This window comes from Atractosteus spatula, chromosome 3 (assembly GCF_055471065.1).
Source record: "Atractosteus spatula isolate fAtrSpa1 chromosome 3, fAtrSpa1.hap1, whole genome shotgun sequence".
Taxonomy (NCBI): domain Eukaryota; kingdom Metazoa; phylum Chordata; class Actinopteri; order Semionotiformes; family Lepisosteidae; genus Atractosteus; species Atractosteus spatula.
This window is the reverse complement of record NC_142708.1, coordinates 5,192,739-5,214,036: the sequence shown is the minus strand read 5'-3', so window position 1 is coordinate 5,214,036 and position 21,298 is coordinate 5,192,739. Positions and strand designations below refer to the sequence as shown.

The 21,298-nt window shown below is 36.7% G+C and overlaps 1 protein-coding gene across 1 annotated transcript in view; it reads right to left on the bottom strand.

Moving 5' to 3' along the window:
• Nucleotides 1-21,007, bottom strand: part of hapln1b (hyaluronan and proteoglycan link protein 1b) — a 35,835-nt gene extending 14,828 nt beyond the window's left edge. The window contains exon 1 of the mRNA XM_088910831.1: nucleotides 20,937-21,007. The gene's annotated coding sequence lies outside the window, so the exon portion shown is untranslated. The remainder of the gene's footprint in view (nucleotides 1-20,936) is intronic.
• Nucleotides 21,008-21,298: the final 291 nt, after the last annotated feature.

The window sequence follows — 21,298 nt, the reverse complement described above, 5'->3', positions numbered from 1 at the left end:
TATAGCTCTATTTATATATGAATATTAACTTACCATCTTAAGGAGTACTTGCACCTGAAAGGGGTATGTAGAGACCCATACACAAACTAGGTTAGAGTTGTGAGGGCTAGCACTGCAGTCACACTGATTGATTTTTCATTCATTCCTACCTAGAATGCTGACGCACTAACTCAGTGTGCCAGGTAGCGTTTCTGCAGTCAGCAGAACTATGTGCTGCAGAGCAGCCCTCTCCAGCCTACGAATAGTAATTAGGCAAATGAGGATCCAAAATAGATAAGAAAAGGACACAGAAATAAATGTTCTTTCCTCTGGGAAATCGAAAGTTATAGATGGAATTTCCCAGTTGAATGTACTTTCTGTGAAGAACATGCAAGCTTATTACAGCTCTGTGCAGCACTGGCAATGCAGAACTTCAGTCCTTTATCAATAAACGGATTCTACGCAACATTAGGCAGGGCTGGGAGGACATCGCAGGGACTTGCACCATTAAACAAACCTGAGGGTCCCCTTTATGACAGAAAGTGTTTATGACTCGGTGAACTTATGTATTTTTTTTTCCTGCTAAGCAATTATTTTCAGATAAACCTCCTGTTATGATAATTCTTTCACTGGCCAATAGTGCTGTCACCTTTCCCAGTATAGAATGTAATAAAAAGCAAACAAATGTTGTTTGAAAATGAGAGAAAACAAGCAGTAAAAAAGATTAACTGTCAAAAGGTACTTAGCCTCTGCATTCCAGTTACTTAAGGTGTTGTTATTCACAGCAGGTATCACAGTATTGCAGATACCTGTATGTCAAAAACCGAAAGAGGACTTCAGTAATGACAATTTCATACAGTGGCTTGTGAATTCCAACTCAAGAGAAAGTCAGATAATTTTAAACTGAGGTTATTATTGACATTGTTGCAGCAGGCAGCTTGGTGGCACAGTGGTTGGCATTACTGTCTTGCAGTGCTGGGTGTCCTGGGTTCTCTTCCAGACCTGGGGACCTGCCTGCATGGAGTTCCTATCTTCTCCATGTGTTTGTGTGGGTTTCCTCCAGGTGCTCTGGTTTCTTCCTCCAGTCCAAAAACATACTGGTAGGTTAATTGGCTTCTAGGAAAATTGTCCCTAGGTGTATGTGCTTTTCTGTGTAGTGCCCTGAGATGGACAGATGTCCAGACTAGGGTGTACCCTGCCATGTACCGGTTGCTTGCCAGGGTAGGCTATGACTCCAATTGGAAGAAGTGGTTAGAAAATTAATGGATGCAGATGCAGCACTGTAACCTACTGTATGCTCATTTTTATACAATTATATGCTTTCAGAGTTTGCTTTTGGTCAAAGATTCCATATCCTTCAGATCGCTTGAACTATGATGTAGCAACACATACTGTAAAAAGTGCCTTGAAATGCCAAATTTTAGTAACAACATCCTGTGAAATGCTGAAGATCCCAACTAATAACTCTGGATGACGCTATTACAATGCAAAGAACCCCAGCACTCATTTTATCACAACTGGCAACCCACTGAAGCTTAGCAGATGTGAGCCTGGCTAGTGCCTGGATAGGAGATGTCCTGGGCAAATTTAAGGTTGTTGCTGGAAGAGCCGTTAGTGGGGCCAGTAGGGGGCCATCCTTTGGGGAGTTTGGGGAGTCATCCTTTGGATGAGACGTAAAACCAAGGTCCTAACTCTATGCAGTCATTAAAAATACCAGGGCGCAAGAGTAGGTGTGTAAACTTGACATCCTAGATACACTTCCCACTGGCCTTTGGCAATGGCCTCCTAATAATCCCCATCTATGAATCGGCTACATCACTCTATTCTAGTCCCCACTGAGAGCTGATGTGTGGTGAGCCTACTGGTGCACTTGGGCTGCCGTCACATCATTCATTATACACATTGGTGGTGATGGAGTGGACTTCCCATTAGCTGTAAAGCACTTTGAGTGGTGTCCAGTAAAGCACTACAGTATATACAGAAAGTGTAAAGAATTATTATTATTATTGTTATTATTTTTATTATTATTATTAATAATAATAATATTACCACTACTTAGAAAATTACCTAAGAAAGGTTAATGGCAAAATGAATGCTGGAATAGAGAGAGAAATTATTTTGAAATTGCTTAAAAGAGCATGTTATTGCTAGGTTATTGTTCTTACATGGCAAAAGACACTAGAAAAGTTGGTGTATATCACGAAAACTTGTCATTTTCTTTTCTTACTACAGTCTTTCTTTACCACTGCTTACTTATAAGGACCCATCTTAATTCTTAAATGTATAACTGCAGCAGGAGTATGTTAATGTTTTGCTAGCAAGGAGAAGGTGTTATATTCCTGCTTTACATGAAATTACAGAGGTGCTAAGAGACTGGGAAAGATTTCAGATGGTTCTTGCATCTGAAATTGCATCGTGGAGCCCCAGAAATCCAGTACTGCATGCCCAACACACTAAGAAATAAAAGAAAAAAAGAGACACTGCAGTTTTTCCTCAGGGTAGGACATGAAGAAAGACTATATGTCCCAGTAGACTTCAGTTCAAGATCAGGCTGCATGTGGAAAAGTACTGAGTTTGTTGTTGCACCATTATCTGTTCATAGGAATCTATTCGGCCCATCTAGATCATCTGGTGAATAGAAACTAAATGATCTGATGATCTCATCTAGCTGCGTCTTGAAAGAAATTTAAGGCATCGTCTTCAATGACATGACAGTAGGTAATTATGAAACTTTGCATAAAAAAGTTTCCTGATCTTAGTTTTAAATGCATTTCCCTGTATATGACACTTTCGTCCTCTAGTTCACATTTCACTGTTTTTTCTGAAGAAATCCACTGGATTGTCTTTGTCAGTACCCTTAACGGTTTTGAATATTTAAAAAGATTCACTTGAGCCTGCATGAACTTAAACTTGAATGCACTGCCTATTGCTGCTCTGGATTGATATGAGAACAGCAATATCCGATATAGAATAAAATAATATTATAAATGAGGTCTTATGCACATTCTACATTTTTAACTATACATATTAATATTTGCATTTAGCTTTTTTATGACTGTCCCACCTCGTGCTCAGCTGCACAGCTTAAATGAGCACCAGACCACTGAACCAACAGACCTGCCCCTGACATGCTCCTGAGCGATCAGGGAAATGAGCTCACTGTAACATGCTTATTATAAAAATAACCCTGTAACATCTAAATGACATTTACAAAAATCTAGATGTGTCTTTACTTCATATCTCAGGAACTTCACATTGCATTGAAATATTTTTCCAATGTCTAAACCAAATTCTGTATTTAAAGCTGACTGCTTTAGGACATTTTAGAATCTTTTGCTCGTGAACTACACAGAAGAAAACACTTGTTTCTTTCATATTAGATAAAGCAAAATATGAAATTTGGAAGTCTTTCAGAATTATACACACCTGAAAAAATGTCATAAGAAGGATCAGGCCTTCTAGCAATATACCATGATGGAGAACAAGTGGACTACCAGGATGGTTGTCTGGAAGCATTCCTTAACTGTGAAACAACTGAAACTCCTTGAATTCCAACTTTCCTATGTACATGAATCGGGTTTAATTGTCAATGCATTCTTCACAAGCTGTAATAGCTGGAGATTCTTAAGTCCACATCTGTTTCCAATATGTCTGACAGAACATATCCTATAAGGCATTAGTAATAACATCATGTATTTGAAAACCCACACTGTTTATTTTAGAATAATGGGGAACACCTTTAAACTGTAAGTAAATTACGCAGACCTTGAAATACCCAGAGAGCAGAAATTATGTTATTTACCATGCTGAATTACATTGTTTGATTAAGGCTCTGTGTTTCCATTAGATTCTAGTGGCAAGAAAATGGGAATTTGTAAATTGCCCTAATTTCTTTCCATGACCACACTACAGAGGCACAGTGCCATCTGCTTTTGAAAGTGGATGAAAATGTTAGTCCAGTCAATCCTGGGGAGGAGATTGACATAAGTACATGTGATATATGTAAAATGCCTTTCATTCCTGAAGTGTTGAATGTTTTTTACCCATTACAACCATTGTGTTTACTCGGGAATTTGGATGGAAACAATGGCAGTGCAACCCATTGAGTTGAGGATAAATGGCTCAAGTCAGCTGTCTTAGATGGTTATGAGACAATGAGGGTTTCAAGATTTCCTTATATTACCTCCTGTAGCTGGAGTAGAACAGGAAGTTAGACCTCTTACGAAATGCTTCCTCTATCACCCACATGATTTTCATAAAAGAAATGGTTACATGCATACTGTACATTCAAAATATCAACCTCTTACAGTTTAGAAACAAGAGCATAACACAATGGATTTTAGCCCCCAGAATATCAAGACCCCTAGGACCCCTACATGTGTGATTTTATGACAGACGCAATGTGCTTGATGTGAAAACTAGCCTCAGCATTACTTGTACCTACTGTACAAGATGAGGCCAAATGGCGTCCTCTGATTTGTATCTGCCTCCTCATTTGTTCCATTTTCTCGATACATTCCAGGGAACTAGGTCTAGAAGTGGAGACTAGATGAAGACACTTCTGAACTAGATGTTGCCCCCATGGAAATCCTCAGGATCCACCAGAACCTAGAGTCACAGGTCAGACCCTGTTACATTAACAGAAGGATCTGAAAGGATTAACCCCTGGTACTTATTTGGAAAGCAGGCTGAGCGGACCTGGGAGCCTTCTGGAAGGAATTAGAGCAAGCTGCATTTTTTGGGGGGGAAAAATTACATATATTCAAAGGATATAACTACGCATATAGTGGTAGCAATGGGACAATATGAGAATAAAAGGTTGGTAGTGAGATAATTAACTGGTCCTAAGAAAACAAATTACCTTTCAGACATTTTAAAAAGCTAGTTTTTGACCCTATTGAACATAAGTGTTGCTGAGCAACCTATGACTTGCTAATATGGCAAAATGTCAGCTTCATTTGTCATTTACTTGGTCTTGGAACTGTAAAAGGCAAGTCATAATTGCACAACGGTCTTACTTAGCTTGTCATTTTTTATATTAAATCTTATGATTGCTAATCTTAAATTGGCAGTAGTGCTGGCACAGAGAAAGCCTGTTTTCAGAGCTTCATAGCTTTCTGACTTGGCTGTTCATGTACTGCATGAAAGAGACAAATAATCTTATAATATGGTCTGGAGAATTTCAGCATCCAAATTCGTAGAATATGAGTAACAGTTACTTTTTAAAAACAAAACTGTAATACATTTTGGATCGCTTGTAGCACAAAACAGTCAATTTTTTTATATTTGGAGTCTATAGTTGTGAAAGAGAATGCAGCAGCAGGTTGTGTTTTGTAAGACTTTTCTAGGTGACTTTGAGGAGATTAAAAATGTACAGTACTGTAGCAACAAATCAGGTGGCTGTTGCACCTGAGTGACTAACCATTAAGAGTAACAGCACTGTAGCACAGCAGAACTGTGTCCTATTAGTCGTGAAAACTACTAGCTAAAATTGGGAGTTCAGCAGGAGAATCACCGAAAGTAAGTTTAAAATTGATCTGATCCTCATTTAGATGTCAGTGGGTTATTCACCTAAAGATCCTCTCCAGCCAGTTTTTGAAGGATATGTGAATCACTCTATTTCAATCCTAAATAAACTTTCTTCCAATCTGCTCATTAGTCTTTTGTTTCACTTCTGAACATGAAAAGTCCATTAGCTGAGTAAATTTGCCTCATTATCTTTTATAGTGTGAGCAACAACACTGTTTCATCTCAGGCCATGAAGTCTTAAATGGGAGACTACCTGATTAACTAAGACAAGTAGTCAATACTGTGTAACTGAGTTTAAATACTGTATCTTAGCTACTTGAGAAGCTGCTCCAGTGTTTTGCTTTTATTTTTTGCTAGATCTGTTATAGCATCACTTACACTTCATTAGCCTGAGACTAATGAAGAGAAAGAAAATAGGAGACACCTTTAAAAATAAGAAACGGCAAGCAAAAAAGCTCTATCTGTAGTGTTACGTGTTTTCTTCAATTTGACATTTTAAGACATTGTCTTTTAAAGAAAAATGAAATGAAACAATCACTGCTTTGTTAAAAATGCTCCTTACCCCATTCTGTTATGTTTGGCTGGGAATTAATTTCATGAGGTAGCTTTCCACAATTATGAAATAAATAATTAAACAAAGGGTTTGTAAGTAAAACACGCCATTAAAAGCAGGTTATATTTTAGGTTGTGGCCATATACGTGTGGATTGTGGAAAGGTTAATGTTTCATCACATAAGAGTATTCATTTCAACCAAGTTTTAGAAAGAACACGTAAAATGTCATTTTCATATCCAGAGTACTTGAAATGCAACAAATACAATGTAAAATATTTTAGGTATTAAAGAAGAATAGGACAGGGATCTACAATAGCACTATGTGCACACAGGATTACTAGCTATATCTAAGTTATTCAAAGTCATACCAAAGTCACCAATCTATCAGTTTTATTTACGTTTCAGAAATTGTTAACTGTAATTGGAATAGGATGTATCCAGAAATTGCAATACTGCCTGTCAAAAAAGCTTTGCGATATAATTGTTTATATCACGGGAATAGAGAAAGATCCCAAAATAATATGCTCTCCAGAGTTAGGTTAATTTCATGATGCACTTTCATGACACGAGTGTAAATTTCAACTTCCTACTGCATTTGCCATTCGTTTCCATCTGACACTGCTTAACAAATCTTTTCATGACCCATTGAGCCTCTATTTATAGTACCTACAGTATGAAGTTTGTTGTATAAGTATGATGTGATGGGTAGATTCTATAACTAAATACAGGTATGTGTCCTGGTTTGAATTATGGTGGCTGCATCATGCCATAGTCTCGGAGTGACCCGTAAGTACGCTTAAGACAAAAGACCATAAGAACGTTAGAAAAAATGGGACTGCCATTGGGCCACTCTAGCCCATTTTGATAACTAATACAGTAGATGCAAGAGATGCAAGAGATCCATCTATATTTTGAAAAAAGTCAGGGTACAGTATCAGTTTCACCAGCATGGACACTTGTTCCATACTCCTGCAACCCTTTTGGTAAAGAAATGCCCCTGTTCTCAGTTTTAAATGCACTTCCACTGCATTCCACTTCCATTGATGACAATATGCTGACATTGGTTTGAGGAATGACGTACAGTATATAGAAAAACTGTCAGCTACATACTACGTTAAATTTTCACCCACTACCACAGTAACACATCCCAAACGTTAAAAGAGTTACTTTTTCATATACTGTATTCACACAAAAATGACAATTTTTTATATTTTATTTTCACTTAGAGCTAATCTTTCGCTTCCTGGGTTAAAGAGCTGAATTCAATTTCCACATGATGGGAATGTCAATGGTCTGTTTGGCATCTCTTGAATAACAAGCCTCTGAATGACTTCCAAATCAATAGCTAGTCATCAGACTTAGTCCTATAGCCACTTATCTCCAAAATCACATGACAGGATAGAACAGATTGAGTCATGATGGCTTCCCCACCTTTTCAACACACTCCTTAAATGGAAGACAATTGGCACGAAGAGTGAAGTGTTTGATTTTTCTAAATGGGAGGCTTATCCACAACCCCTGTTTTGGATAGAGCAGTTCGAAATTAGACTTCCAACATTGTAGGTTGGATTTTAGACTTTTTGACCAACAGATCACAGAGAGTGAGGGCTAATGGTTTTATATCAGAGCATCTTTTTTCTTCCACCGGGTGTCCTGAGGGCTGTGTGCAATCCCCAATCCTGCACATTCTTTATACAGACAGCAGCAGAGGACAGACACATCATCTAGTTTGATGATGACTGTAATTATCAAGTCTCCTCCACGATCTAGACACTGATCATGGGTCTGTGGTGGACTGTTTTGTTGAGTGGTGTAACACCTCCTTTCTTCAGCTTAATGTGTCAAAAAACAAAGACATGATAATTAACTATAGAAAGCAACCACCAGTTGCAAAACCAAAAGTCACTGTGGAGGAAGAAATTGAAATTGCCAACAGTTACAAATATCTTGGCACTGTTGTTGATTAAAAGCTAACATTGGAGGAACATACAGATGTCTTATGCAAGAAGACAGCAATTGTTCTTCCTGAGAAAACTTTGCTCTTTGAATTTGTGTAGTGCAATGACATTATTCTACAGAACCTTTATGGAATCTGTTATTACATGTACTGTACTGTGGTAGCCTGCTTTTGGTAACCTTAATGCATGTAATAAAAACAGACTGAGCAGGTTTGTGAAAGTAGCCAGCAAGATTATTGGTGCATCACAGCTATAGATGCCAGACATAATCACTGACTGTCATGACCACCCCTTGCACAGTTAATCTTACGCTGTGTTTCCACCAGTAACAACTGGACCATCATGTGAGCACTGTTTTATCTGTGGTTATTTAACACAGCAAATCAATCCACATTAAAATAGCACCCCAAAAAATAACATATTTAGAGCTTACAAACAGTTATAAATGAGTGGAGGCCATTTGGCCCATCAAGTCTGGTTATTATACAACTTATAATAAAGTATAATAAAGCTTTATTTAAGATATTGGGTTTCTCCTTTAAAACAGCTTTTATTATTGGCAGCGCAGTCAAAACCTTTCATGAGGTGTTTCATCTCTAATAGAACAATGCATCCAGTACGCATCCTAAAGCTTTGTAGAGTGTGGTTTAGATGTTCTTATAGATAAGAAAAAATGAAAGTGATAAGATTAGCAGCAGCCTGCCTTGCGCTCATTGCTGACCGGGTAGGCTCCGGCTTCCCGCGACACCGTATGGTATAAAGCGGTTTGGCAAATGACATGACATAAGATTAGGTGGGTAGCTGTGTCATCATGCGTAGGCTGCAAAGGAACAAGTAATAGGTTTATTCCATGCTGAAAAAAAGAAGAAAGAGAACACAACGTTTTGGCCGTGGAGCCTTCTTCAGGTGTCAGCGAAAAATATTGTGTGAGAAAAATATTGAAGTGTGCAATTAAATGAATTTGCTTTTACAAAGTAAAAGTCATGAATAAATAAATATACCGTATAAAATAATAAATATGTGTGAGAATTTCATTTAATTGCACACTTCAATATTTTTCTCACACAATATTTTTCGCTCACACCTGAAGAAGGCTCCACGGCCGAAACGTTGTGTTCTCTTTCTTCTTTTTTTCAGCATGGAATAAACCTATTACTTGTTCCCTGACATAAGATTAGCACACCTACTGTAATACAATTTCTTTTTCAATTGCCTACTATTGGCAGTTTATGCAGTGGCTACTTAGGATATATTATTAAAATACTTTACATATATTACTTTATCACTTTCAACAGGAAAGCCAAGTTAGGAAGATACTGAAAGATAGTATCCAAGATTTAAGCCAAATGAAATACGATCTGCAGATCGAGAGTAGCTTTCAGTGCCAGACGCTACACTCACTTGATAATTAATAAGAGTTTAATTGCTTGGCTGTTTCAATCGGTTCAGTGCTTTTCTTCTATTGATTAGGACAGTTCGTATTTCATAAGAACAGAAATGAAAGTTAACTGACTGTGTCACTGCAGTAGAAAATATGATGTGATATGCTCAGAATGCATCAGTCATTTAGATATGAAGGAAGGTTAAAATGCAGTGATTGAAAAAGGACAGTCCACTGGTAAAATAATATTTTTTTACATTATAAAGAAATGTATTACAGTTGTAGCTGTTCCTTTAATTAATATATTAAAGCTACATAATATATTTAGAATATAAATATTATATGCGGTGAAATGGGTGGTTTGATTCTGAGGTTTCTGGATACAGAAAGGAGCTATAGCACAGGTTTTATTAGTCAGTCAAGTTTGTTAGTCTAACGGGATACAAACATTCATTCCATAACCACTGCCTTTTGCCTGTACTGAAAGCAAGACGAGGTAGGGGCCAGCGGTGTGCCTCATTTGATCTAAAACATGTTGAGAAGCGCTTGGTAAACATCAAAGCTGAGCTTTCTTAGACGTCAAGACTCAGGTGTCATGGGCTAAGTCCCAGCTCACGGACTGTGAGGCAAACAGTGTTTTATCTTTGATGTGATCCAACGGATACACCACTCCAGAGGAACGGGCCCCGGCACTGTGCCATGCTGGCAGACGAGGCAAAGGAAACTGACAGTTCTCATGGGGTCTCGGGAACGTTAGATCTGCAAAGAAATAACTCAGAAAACTGAATCAACTTTTTGATAGGAGGAAATACTAAAAATTAAAAATAAAATCAGATTTTCCTGTCAATCAATCAATCTTCCAGACAATCATATCTATGTAAAAGAGGGATGTAACCTGATTTTGTGGGTTCCTCCATTCTGTGAATGGATACTCATCTTCCACGCACAGGATTCATATTTTTTGCTTATAAAATTGTTTGTTCATTCTTTGCTATACTAATCTCAACCCTGATAAGACTGATGAGACTCCAGCAGAGTCTGACTTTTCACACTACACATAAAGACCCCAAATGCACGTTGAATAATCATTTGACAGATCTCTTGACGAGTATGTGAATCGGGGCAGGAAAATAAATGTTTTTCCACTACATTTTTCCATTTTTTTTAAAGAAAGGAATCCCAAAATCATTATTTGTGTAGCATTCACACGAATTCTACCTTTATTCCCAGTTTCATTAAAGAGGAAGAAAGGCGGCTTTCAAAGTAGTAAGCAGACATTAGTAGGAATTTCGCAAAAATAAGATGAAGACCTTGACATGAAAAGGATATGTTACTGCGTGGTCTCTATGGCAACCTAGACATTTTCTTAATTCATTCACGGCCTTAATGCCATCAATCTGAAAAAGAAAGCTCATGCACAAATGCTCACTGTTCTGTGAAGTGGATCTTCTAATTCAAAACTCAACGTGCTTTTTTCTGACATAAAACATTGGAAGCCACTAAAGGCTTAGCAGTCATGCAGCCACATTTGGAAAGAGATTCTTGCATAAAGTCAAGATTCAGAGTTAATGGACTTTTGTGTTAAAAAAGGAAACCTTAGGACAGTACTCCATGTGTATAGGTAGTTATGTTAAAAATGCCAATTTAAACATTGAGCAAAGGTAATATAAATGTTTATTTACATTGACAACAATCCAAGTGCAGATTTAAAAAAAAATGAATTTGTTGGAACGAGCTCACATTCCTTTCAATCCATAGAGCCACAAAACTTTTAATGGTTTCAAACCAAATGTGTGCAGCATTAAAGTCAGGTAGCAAACAGAAGCCAAACAAAAAAGAGCTGCGTAAGAACTTGAACTGGAAGGGTTTACAATGATGGCTTCATTGTGAGCACTTCACCTGGGGTTACTGGCAAGTAGTATTTGGAGGTTAGATCTTTAAGAGTCACCGTCCTTGAAGGGTCTCATTCATACTGTACTATGTTCTTATGAAATACGGTACACCTTATTCAATGATTACCCTGTAGATAAGACACAACACACAGTGCAAGTGAGAACCTTTTGTGAAGTAGGCCTTATGAGCATTGTTTTAGTATTTTCTTAACTAAAACCTAGCCCTTTCACCATCACACTCTTCAGTGAACATGAAGAATCTGCCTTCATTTTAAAAAGAAAGAACCTCTGTTAGCGTAGCGTATCAATGTTACACTATTAATCTGAAACACCTTTTTGTTAAAGAAAGTAACTGTTACTGTATGTGTATGTCATTATGACCTCCAAAGCTTATGACTGAATGATAACACAAGGTCATATATAAAGTCTCTCCCTTAGTATCACAGATTGTTCCCCTTCATTTTTAGTGCAGATGTTTTCTGGCTTGTTAAATACACCAAAATATATTCTTTAGTCCCACTGTGATCCAGTTTTTAAGTGCATCATATGAAATGTAAAGGGGTAATTAGATCACATTAGATTGGATAATCCCTTAAGTTTTTTTTATTTTTGGGGTTCATCTCCTGATATTCACATCATTATAAAGCACACAATTTTTTACTTATGTGTTACTGTCCTCAAAATTCAAATTCAAAATCTTCCAACCACAATTACCATGTCCATCTTAATGCTAAAAAAATACATTTAACTCCTTAAACAATAACTCAAAAATAATTCAAAAATATGCTTAAAAACCAAAGTTCAACATTTCTTTAATGTTCCATTTCCTAATGTAATTCTGGAACAAGAGCCATGTGTTTCCATTCCAAGACAAATTTTATGCTCTGTGCAAGACACCCATTTCTGTATTTACTTTAAAGTTTTCACTTTGCAATTACAATTTACTGCACACATTCAGTCTAGATGTATGAGGTCAGCATGCTTGAATTCTGATATTTTCTGTAATACACATACAGTATAGTTAGAAATACATGATACTGTACAGTATATAAAGTTTATATATCCATCCATTTTCTAACTGCTTTATCCAGAACAGTGTCGCGGAAAACTATAGATCAAAGTTTAACATTTAGATTTGCAAATTGTAATCTAAAAAAAAAGGAAATATTTTTTGTTTACTTTGAACATAAACCCCATGATAAATATTTCTCTGAAGAGAAATATGAATGGATTTACTGTGAACTTAAATTAAATCACTCTTATAATTATGTATTGTGTACAATCAATCCATAAACAAGAAGAATCCAAGAAGAGAACAAAGCAAATTCTGAGTGTTCAGTATGTGCATGAACGTTTTCATGCTGTTTTTACAGTATTTTTCCAGCACATACTACACCTCTGCCAAAATCTGGAGGTTCTCTATTCATATACAGGGAAATACTATTCTTAGAATACACACATCTGTCAGTCTGTAGGTACAGGGCTATCTCAGATGTGTCACCCGGTTAACGGCACAAAATCCTGAACTGGCCTTGCAGCATACATTTAACAGATCTTATTTCATTATATACTAGAAAATGACATTAGGTCCATCATTCTATTACCTGTTTTACAATACATACTGTATGTATAACGTAAAAATCTAGATCTGTCAGAAGATCTGTTCAGTTGCTTCCTACTGAATATCTTACTCATATATTAAAAAATGGGAACATGAGAAAATTTATGAAAAGAGGCAATCCTTGGAGGTTCAGTTGCCCATATCTAATTAAGCCCATGCTTTCATAGAAACACCTCCTAGGAAAAAAAAATAACATGTAAGAAAAGTCAAAGTCTTAGGAAAAGGCTCCAAGCTAGCTTAGGGGCATTTACCAGCTAGTATATACAGTACAGCCCTTTAGATAACCACATGGTTCATTCGCACAGAATTTAAAGATGTCTTCAATCCTAGATCGTGACCTCACATCCTTGATTAATGAAAATACGAATATGTACTGTATAACAAAAGTGTTAAATTCATTACGTTTTTTTTAATTGCAAGATTTCAATTAGTCCATTCAGGTTTTCTGTCATATTTAAAAATATGTAATATTTACATAATACATGTAAATATAACTGTTTAGTCTATGGCAATTTTTGTTTTTAAACTGAGATCCAAGCATAGGGGTACAGCGCGCATGTGAATATGTATGGCTTAATACTATCCTCCCTTCATTTAATATTTTTGTTGTTGTGAAATAAGAAGTACTGACATGCAAGTGAAAAAGGTTCTGTATTAACCCATATTTGTTCACTGGGATGAAATGCAGCAACCAAAGATAATAACTATCCAGGTCTAGTGCAAGTGATCACATTACTCCTATCCTGGAGTCCTTGCACTGGCTTCCTGTCAAATTCTGTGTGGGCTTTAAAATCCTCATGCTGACCTGATAAGGCTCTGCATGGCTTTGCACCTCAGTACCTGTCTGAACTATTATCACCCTACTCCCTATCTCGCAACCTTCGCTCTTCTCTAATTCTGGTCTCCTAACTGTCCCCCAAGCCCGTCTACATTGTATGGGTGACAGGGCCTTTTCCTGTTATGCCCCCAAGCTCTGGAACTCTCTGCCCAAGGATATCAGAGAGTCACCTTCTCTAAACTCCTTCAAATCCAGACTCAAAACCTTCTTCTTTAGAAGAGCCTTTACTGAACTGGTTCCATTCTTTACCCCTCTGCTTTTCTTAGTATCACCATCCACAGTCTCCTCTGTATATTGTAATTGTGTTTTATCTTCTGTATTCTTTTTATTTATTGTTGTTGTCATTCTGTAAAGCGCTTTGAGAAGCCACCTTTAAAGGCACTATATAAAATAAAGTTTATTATTATTATAACTACAAATGGGACACATTCTCTTAACCCACAGCTCACCTACTCTAAATGCCCAACAGCTTCTGTGTAATATCTTTCAACCCCCCATTCCCTTTATATCACCCTTTATATTGAACTGCTCTCTCCTCCTGGATCTGCTGTCTGATTCTGAAGTGTTCATGCAGAACCTACACTGCTTAAGAACAGAGCTTCATTAACAGAGTGCTCTGTTTCACTCTCTCCTGATCTCACTGCTGGTAGCTGTCAGAGAGGCCCTTTTGGTCTCCATTGTCTAATCAAAAGCAAGGACACACCTTCTGTTTCTCATATAGACGTTCTTTTAATCATCAAGATGTTTACTCCACTATTTGGGGGTGGTTAAGGTTGTGCTTAGAGATTCTTAGCTTAAAGAAATGTAAATGACTTTGAAATGAATCCTGGAAGTTGGTTAGCTTACTTCATATCCTGTAATTCTTGAAGAGTGAAGATAATTATTATTCTTCAGTAAGCTGAACTGCTGCAGTGTAAACATAAACGACTGGAAATGACAAGATGATGTTATGTGCAAGTCTTAAATTATTAAAAGATATTTTTAGGACTTTTCAAACTAAGTGCTTCCTGAAATGTTCAGGAAGAAACGTAACTTTAGTGTAATAAATCTGTTGTAGAAAACTTGTTTTTTCATTTGGTGAAAATGAGTGGGATCTTTTAAACATGTAGACCTTGTATACAGCATGAAATCGTCTTTTTATTTTTTCCCAGTATTCTGTATTCCTATTGTTCTTTGAATGCAAAACAATGCATTGCAACATGACTCTTTAAAGTGTATTCAACATATAAAGCCATTCTGTGCAATCTAAAATGGTAACCTGATTTTGTTCAATTCCAGTCTAGTAAGCTCATCATCATCAGACAGAGATTTATTAAATCATTTTATACTTCACTATCATAAACTTTAGTACCTTGATGATTTTGGAACTGTTCTACATGAAATGAATAATAATTTTCATGCATTGTGCAACACCTTCTAAGGAACTACTCGTTAACCAGGAACACAGGCAGACCTACAGTATCTTACTCACACACCATTTCTTACACAGTAAACTTCAGCACAATGAAAGCTCAGGAGACTGCAGAATGTTTTCTGCCAGCTTTGGCTAATGTTAATGTTTAATGAACAGTACTGTTGAACTGTGTTATGTTTCCAATGTATGCTTAATATACTTTTTACTTCAATTACATCATAATACTGGATAGGCTTTTTGTACTGAAAGGATTTATGCCCTTTTATAGCTGTAAACAGAAAAATGTTCCAGGATAGAATTTAATAACAACTATAACCTATTTTGAAAAGTATGTAGTACTTACTGTCCATGATATTTAATGTCCTCTTAAAATAAATATAAAGGTCTTAACAAGACTTTTTTATATTGATTATATATATGTGATTTAATTGGAATTTTATTTAACTGTTTAAGGACAGTGGTTGCCTTACAAAATCAAATATTTCAAGACTTTGTAAAACACATTAAAACAAAAGCATAATGGTTTTTCAGTGTATTTTTCTCCTTTTAAAAATGTTTATTTTCTAATGCAATAAAAGAGTGAATTTACTTTGTTCTCACATTTCAGTTGGTTTTTGAAAGAAAGAGAAAAGGAAATCAACATTTTATACTGGCTTTGCTGACTTTTGTCTGAAGATACAGTATATAACTTCAGGAATTGTTTATAAAGAGAGCACTTAAGCATGTCAATAAAATTAAATTACAGTATAATTTAGGCAGCAAGGAATCGGTAAGAAATTATGATTTCATTTTCTTAAAAACATTTATTAAAACATACTGTCTCTGTGCAATACTGTAAAGTGGACTTTACCTAACTTTACATCTGGGTTAAAATATTTAATAGCTGTAAAACAAATTAACCCTTTATCTACCACTCAATGAAATACAATACAGTCTTTTACGTGACACTTCTCTGAGCAAAAGATGAGAAAATAAGGACTCTTCACATTTTCCTGTAAAAGATAATGGTAAGGCACACAAAGTCACACAAAGTATCTGATTTTACTAGTTTCATTTAACCAGAATTTGCTATTTCTCTTTTGTGAATGAAAATAAACATTTCAATGGAATTAGAACTAAAATGAAAAAGAGAATCTTTAAGATATGAAAAGAAAAATGAAAATCAAAAGATCGGGGGAGTTCTCGGAGATCACAGTTACTAGACTGGCAGCTCCTAACCTTAGTTTTAGATATGTTTCCTCCCTACTGTAAGTCCAAAAATACACAAGAGGTTAATTGGATTCTGGGAAAATTGTCCCTGGTGTGAGTGTGCTGCCCTGGTATCCCATCCAGGGAGTATCCTGCCTTGTGCCCATTGCTTGCCGGGATGGGCTCAGGCTCCCCAAAATCCAGAACCGGATAAAGCAATTAGAAAACAGATGGATAGATGAATTGATGAGTGTCTTGTTTGCACTTCACCAAACTCTCAGCAGAATAGGTCTTTGAGTTTCCTTCCTATGATTTCTCCCATCTGGTGGCTTCCTCCAAGCCTCGCATTTCACATGCAGAATGTTTTTATCAATGAAACCCAAGATTTCCTCTTAAAATAAACACTGTTATCAGACGGTTACAAAGTAATCTTTCTAATCTGACGCTGGTAAAAGTTTCTCTCTAATAGTGCTGGTGGGCTGCCCTGGCTCATCAATGAGGCCGGGTTTACACAGGTGGACAGCCTTAGGTTGTCACCTGAGCTAAACACTGCAGGAAGTCAATAAAACTGAGCAATGATACAATGAAAGTAAAATTGTGTTTGTTGAAACAGGCTATCTGTTGTAATGCAGTCTCTTCAGTGTCATGATACAGCCATGCTTTGATAATAGAATCTGGAGGAGACCACCTTCACTGTATTGTTTAAGAAAAAGAAACATGACAACATGTTCTGATAAGACTTTCAAAGAAGATATGTAATGAATAGTGAATGGCTCTGTTTGAAGTCTGTGCCAAAGCATTATTTTTTTAAGAAAATATTTTTGTTACAGAATTTAAAATGAAAAAACTATTATACAGTCTAAACCTTATAATCTTTTAGACAAAAAAGCAGCAAGCAGCACCTTCTTTATAAACTACACATAAAAGAATGCAAAGTCAATGTTCCTTTATTCTAATATTAACAAAAGGAATTTACTGTATTAAAATGTATCATGTATTGATGAAAGTATTGATGATATTGTTTAACTTTGTTTGTAATTTCTCTGGTGCAAACCACCAAATTTCCAATTTACCCATGAGGTAGAAGACTTATTGGTAACAGCAGTACTTTTTTTGCTTTCATGATAAACTATCCAAGGATTTCTGCTTAAGAGTTACAGTACAGCCCTTGAGGTGCACAAACAGCGTGTGTGTGGCCTGCTGTTGTTAATGATTTTCAAATAAACAGCTAAGAGCTTTTAGGATCACTGTACAGCTAGTACAGCTTCCTTATATAACTCACCTGCTAGATGATAGTTCATTGCAACTAAAGAGGTGGTAAATCCCAAATTTGCTTTGCATTCTATTCTGAAATTATTTTTTAGAACATTACCTACATTTTAAAATGGACATTTTTAAGCCTTTATTGATTGCTTGTGGCTGCTTTATTTTTTGAAGGCAAACTTTGTTCCATGTTGTCCAAGCTTATAATATGGGCATTCTGCTCCTTGTACTAATTAAGAGGCAGGGACTGTGGTGAAAACCTTAGGATTTGCTCTTAAGGAGCTGTAACAGAACAGTTTTTGTTATACACATTTCATGCATGTATGATGTCATCTTTTGGATTCATGACAGCTCCTGAGTCCCAGCAGAAAGTACACACGATGTGTTCTTACAATTTTGAGTATTTGGACCCCACCAACACTTATAGATAATTATTTACCTGAAGCCTACATAAATTATCTGTAATGAAATACTCCAAGTAATTTCCCTTTATAATGGTCGTTAAACCAAATTAAATAATATTTGCGGATCTACTTTGCATTTTCCTAGATACATATTCAAAATAATTTTGGGTGTTTCATACTAATTTTGGAAAAAACATAAGAAGGCCTAAATCATGGAACTCAATATAAATGCAATATAAAAACAAACAGAAATTCTAGCCACAGTGTGAAAGAAAAACGTGTATATTACAAGTAATAGGTGATATGCTGAAAAAAAGAAGAAAGAGAACACAACGTTTCGGCCGTGGAGCCTTCGCCTTCAAGAACATGTAATATACATGTGTATATTACATGTCCTTGAAGGCACTATAAGCTAATACATATAGAATAGATAACTTTATGTGAGGATAAATGGACAGCTGTGATAGTGTGCAGACTGAAAAGGAACATGTAGATTTCCTTTTTCAATGCCACATTTTCCACCAAAAAAAACCCCGCTACTCCTACTAGAGGACATTATTGAGCAAACATGGAATAAATGTAACACCTGAAAGTAAATAATTTATTGTATATTCTAAAATTATGTATTATGTTAATCCAGAAAACAGTTAAAATATACTTTGTTAGTAACATTTTATGGAATTTATTTTCAACTAAAATGTAAAATGTCCAGAGCTGAAACTTCAAAGGAAGTTTACTGTACTTGGCTGAAATGTTTTCTTTGAAGTTATGAGTGTGTGCACATACCGTACAGTTATACTAAAGACACACCCACTTAAAATAACCTATTCATAGAACATAAAAATGATGTTCTTCAGTGTAACTGGATTGGATAATTGCTTATATTGGATCATTAGTTCCTACAAAGCAGTGGTTAGCGTTGGCATTAAACGCCAACACACAAAAAAATCACTCCAGTGGTTACCATTAGCTAAGTGGAAATGAACACTACATTGTACATTCATAATTACATTTATGAGTATCTTGACAAATTAAACCCATAATTGACTTCCCTCCAGTGTGCTGTGTACCTAAAACGTTTTAAAATGCGGCTGGCTCTTGACTCCAACTCCCTTTTAAAACATGACCTCTCTGGTTGCAGATTATACAGCTCGTCAGCGAAACAAGCGCGCAAATAAATTCAAACATAGCGTATTGGAGGAGCTCTATCCTTTCACAGACCAGTAGATGGCAAGCTAAACCTACTTAACTCCACAAATACCCCATTCATACAGGAAATAAAGAACTGCATTATTAATTTATACCATTACATACGCTCAGCTCCCAATATTTGTTTTGCCAGCTGTTTCCTCCAGCACTCCTTTAACTTTAAAGAAGTGGGCCTTATGTAAATGCGCCCCAAGACCATTCGCTCGACAAGAACATTTTGTCAGTTAGTACTACAAGCAACCTTTTCAGGTACTGGACTGTGCGCTACAGTTGCTGGTTTCTCTGGAGCCAGACAGTCTCATAACTCATGGGAGTATCAACAGAAGCAAAGCGGGAGCAGAAAAGATGCATTACTTTGCCTTTTCACTTTTTGAACTTCCAGCTAATGAGTGAAAACGAGTATTGACACCCATCTCCGCCTTCCTGGCATCGCGAACATTGCAAAATTAAGTTTCAATAACTTTCAATTCGAATACAAAACGCCGCTCAGAATTTTGAGACGGCTAACATTTCGAAATGCCTTTTCCCCCAAAAATGTTTTCAGGTTATTAAACGAGTTTACAAGTTGTAATCTGTCCAGAAAATAATCTGTCAGCAACAGCTATTTTTTAACATTTTCTTTTAAAGTGTTAATATTGCCAAGAGAAAAGAAACATACATATAAATAAGAACGAACGAAGCAGAACACAACGTTTTGGCTCGGGATTTATGATGTGAGTTCAAGAACAATTGAAACGTTGTGCCTCTCCTATTTTTCAGCATTAAAATAACGTTGTTTCTTTGCGGCCAATGCACTGACAGCTACCCCCACTCGAATATGTACAGGTATATACTGTATATTGCAATTAAATGACGGACTACTTCCTAACTTGGTTAAAATCAAAGTTATGATTTAATCATACGTGATCATTTCTCTCCTAATTTGGAAAAGACCACAGTTTTCATTTACACACTCAATTTGTGTCATATTGTTCCTTGTATTAGTCTAGTACATACGCAGCATGGGGCTCGATTCCAGCCCTTCAGAACCAATACAATGATACATTCTGCAGTGATGGTGTTGATCCGAAACGTCAGGAAACACACTCTCACGTTTAAACCTGGCGTCGCTTACACTACAAGTTCCAAAAAAGCGTTTCACTGGTCCTAAGGTGATCATGACATCATACGCGAAGATAGCTTGTCCAACAGCTCTTGTGCAGTTTCCAACAAAGTTCCACCATGAGAAACAAGCATGCTGTATAATACTGAACTAAGGTCTAATGTAATTACACACTACCCTTAGGACTTATCAACTAGGCTCTGCCCTTGAACAAATTCAAGTAAACGGCATTTTGTCTGAGGAAAGTTTTACTACACTGATTTCAAAGTTTTAAAACATCTCCACCCTGCCCGTTAGCAAATTCCTTCAAGAGTCCCCAAAAGAGCACTTATGGTCTAAAAGCGCCATAAGCACTAATGCCATTTATATGTGAACTCAGACCTCTGTAGTCCCTTTTTTACTCGCAAATCATATTTAACTACTTGCAAATGACACTCTCACTCTGGTTATCCAATACTGGGACCCTGACTTTAATTTCCATTCCTGCAAGGGGCGCAAAGTAAATAACAATACCCGCAAATAACTATGCTACTTGAAAGCGCGGTTTGTTCAGATGTAGAAACAGGCTAGAGTTACAGGACAACAAAAAGTCGAACGTGCTCACCTTGCAAAGTTGCGCGTGTAGCTCGGAATGATTCAGAACGGTCCTTTCTCCGGGAGGAGCAAGCCCAATTTCTCACCAAATAGAAAGAGGAACCACGTCACAGGCAGGGAGCGAGGATTCACAAGAACTCAAAATTACTGGTCAAACACGCAACTCGTGGAGACCCACCCGTTAGGCACACAGGTATAGCTACCGCAGGATGCATGACGATTCCCCTTTCAGAGTCCTTTGTACGTACAGTAGTTGTAGTTGTTTTTCTTGTTTCAGACTCGTCAATATTCCATCCCCCCAAAAAAAACTTATTAGAATGACTTTCCTATTACTTAAGTTTACAGTCTTCAGCCTGTATCGATGCAGCAAAG